We start from the raw sequence: 3589 nt of genomic DNA, 5'->3' as shown, positions 1-3589 counted from the left end.
GCGCGCGCCCGGCACGCTCCCCTCCCTTTGTCGAGGACGAAGACGACAGAGGAGGCCAGTGGGCTGGGCCGGCGCTGGCTGCTGGGCCGGCCAGGCCGCACAGGAGCTGGGCCGCAGGTAAGTTTCTCCTCTTTATTTCTGTTTTCTATTTTTCTGACATTTGTTTTGATTTAATTAAAATATTAAATCATTTTATTACCTTATGCCAATTTTTGCAGGAGCTAGCTATATTATTCCAGAGCTCCCCAACAGGTGGCATAATTTTTGGACATATATTAATATATATAACTAATATATTTCCAATGCAAATATTTATGCATTAATTTCAAATGCCCAAAATAAATACCTATGAGCTCTTAAAAATATTGGTTTGATTTTTATCTCTGTCCAATATTTTCAGAGAGCAACATGAGCATTTTCTTGGACCCTTTTGGAGAAATTTTTATTTGGGTCATTTTCAAAAATGATTCTGAGGGTTCCACAAATCCCCATTTCAATATTAAATGGAATTTAAACATGATGCACAAATGACTAGCTAGTCTAGGTCATACCAGACTAGGGATGTGACAACTCACCCCCACTTGAAAGAATCTCGCCCCGAGATTCAGGGGTCGACGGAAAGAAAACGGGGTACTCCAGTCGAAGACGATCTTCTCGCTCCCAAGTAGCTTCTCTCTCGGAATGATGAGACCACTGAACTTTGAGAAACTTGATGTTCTGACGTCGAGTGACACGCTCTGCTTGATCAAGAATGCGAACCGGGTACTCTCGGTATGTGAGGTTATCTTGGAGATCAAGCATTTCGTGGTCCACTCCGCGGATGGGATCTGAGAAGCAACGCCTGAGTTGAGAGACGTGGAAGACATCATGAACTCGAGAAAGATATGGGGGTAGTTCCAATTGGTAGGCAACCTCTCCTCGTTTAGCGAGAATGCGAAAAGGACCAATGTAACGAGGAGCCAACTTGCCCTTGATACCGAAACGATGGGTACCCTTCATGGGAGTAACCCGAAGGTAAGCTTTTTCGCCAACTTCATAAGTCATATCCTTATGATGACGATCATACTGACTCTTTTGACGAGATTGGGCTATTTTCAAATTCTCACGAATGATGCGAAATTGCTCTTCTGCCTCCTGGATCATGTCCGGTCCAAAGAATTGTCTTTCACCGGTTTCTGACCAGTTCAAAGGTGTTCGACATCTTCGTCCATAGAGAACCTCAAAAGGAGCTTTCTTGAGGCTGGATTGATAGCTATTGTTATAAGCAAACTCGGCAAAAGGAAGACATTTCTCCCAATCCATACCAAATGAGATAACGCAAGCTCTAAGCATGTCTTCGAGAATTTGATTGACCCGTTCCACCTAACCACTCGACTGAGGGTGGAAAGCGGTACTGAAGGAAAGATGGGTTCCCATGGCAGTTTGGAAACTCTCCCAGAAATGGGAAGTGAAAAGACTGCCGCGGTCTAAATTGATCTCTAGTGGAACACCATGGAGTGATACTATTCGAGAAATGTATAAGTCAGCAAGCTGACTAGCAGTGATACTCTCTCGAACAGGAAGGAAGTGAGCCACTTTGGAAAGACGATCAACGACTACGAAGATAGCGTTATTCCCTTTCTTGGTCCTGGGAAAATCGGTGATGAAGTCCATACCAACTTTATCCCACTTCCATTCAGGAATAGCTAAAGGCTGAAGGGTGCCAGCAGGTCTTTGATGCTCTGCCTTAACGCGACGACAAACGTCACAGTAAGCAATAAACTGAGCGATTTCTCTCTTCATCCTAGTCCACCAGAACCTCTGGCGTAGGTCCTGATACATCTTAGTACTACCGGGATGAATCGTGAGAGGAGATTCATGCGCCTCCTTAAGAATCAATTGTCGCAGATGTTGATTCTTGGGAACCACCAAGCGATTCTCAAAGAAAACAACACCACGACCATCCATAGAGAAACATCCACCAACTCCCTTCTTAATGTTTCTCTTGATCCGGGAAATTCCTGTGTCTTGCTTTTGAGTTGCGATAATCTGATCCTTAAGATCAGGTTTCGCCACCAGGGTAGAAAGGAATCCGTGAGGAGCAATGTGAAGATTAAGCTTACAGAATTCCTCATGGAGAAGTGGTTGGCCTTGCTGCAACATGAGTTTGTTGCAATAGGATTTACGGCTTAGAGCATCAGCCATGACATTGGCTTTGCCTGGGGTGTAGGTAATCCCTATGAGCTCTTAAAAATATTGGTTTGATTTTTATCTCTGTCCAATATTTTCAGAGAGCAATATGAGCATTTTCTTGGACCCTTTTGGAGAAATTTTTATTTGGGTCATTTTCAAAAATGATTCTGAGGGTTCCACAAATCCCCATTTCAATATTAAATGGAATTTAAACATGATGCACAAATGACTAGCTAGTCTAGGTCATACCAGACTAGGGATGTGACAGCAACATTCAAATCCGTATGTATCTTGCAAATCTCTATGTCTTCCTCCTTGACTTGATCGCGGATGGAATTGAAAAGTCTCTTGATGTGCTTGGTTCTTTTGTGAAATATGGATTCCTTTGCCAAGGAAATTGCACCAGTATTGTTACAAAAGATTTTCATTGGACCCGATGCACTAGGTATGACACATAGATCGGATATGAACTTTTTCATCCACACTCCTTCATTTGCTGCTTCCAAAGCAGCTATGTATTCCGCTTCACACGTGGATCCCGTCATGATGCTTTGCTTAGAACTGCACCAATTGACAGCTCCACCATTCAATAAAAATACGTATCCGGTTTGCGACTTAGAGTCATCCGGACCAGTGTCAAAACTTGCATCGACGTAACTGTTTACGACGAGCTCTTTGTCACCTCCATAAATAAAAAACATATCCTTAGTCCTTTTCAAGTATTTCAGGATGTTCTTGACCACTGTTCAGTGATCCACTCCTGGATTACTTTGGTGCCTTTCTGCTAAACTAATAGCAAGGCACACATCAGGTCTGGTACACAACATTGCATGCATGATATACCTATGGCCGAAGCATAGGGAATGACTTTCATTTTCCCTCTATCTTCTGCAGTGGTCGGGCATTGAGTCTGACTCAACTTCACACCTTATAACACATGCAAGAACACTTTCTTTGCTTGATCCATTTTAAACTTCTTCAAAACTTTATCAAGGTATGTTCTTTGTGGAAGTCCAATTAAGCGTCTTGATCTATCTCTATAGATCTTGATGCCCAATATATAAGCAGCTTCACCGAGGCCTTTCATTGAAAAATTCTTATTCAAGTATTTTTTTATGGTATTCAGAAATTCAGTATCATTTCCAATCAATAATATGTCATCCACATATAATATCAGAAATGCTACAGGAGGGAGGTGTTTAGAGTAACATAATATGTTACTGTAACATAGCGCTTCCCGAAAAAGAATGAGCATACAACCTAATAAATGAACCAATCTATGACACTATTATTATGTTACTTTGCACTATAAAGATAGTAACTTATACTAGTGTCATGCATATGATACTAGTCTAAGTTACTCCTCACTATGACCAACCTTATTGTTTGTAGAACATATTTATTGTTTGATGTTCCG

Source organism: Triticum aestivum, chromosome 3A (genome assembly GCF_018294505.1).
Source record: "Triticum aestivum cultivar Chinese Spring chromosome 3A, IWGSC CS RefSeq v2.1, whole genome shotgun sequence".
Taxonomy (NCBI): domain Eukaryota; kingdom Viridiplantae; phylum Streptophyta; class Magnoliopsida; order Poales; family Poaceae; genus Triticum; species Triticum aestivum.
Note: the sequence above shows the minus strand (reverse complement) of the source record.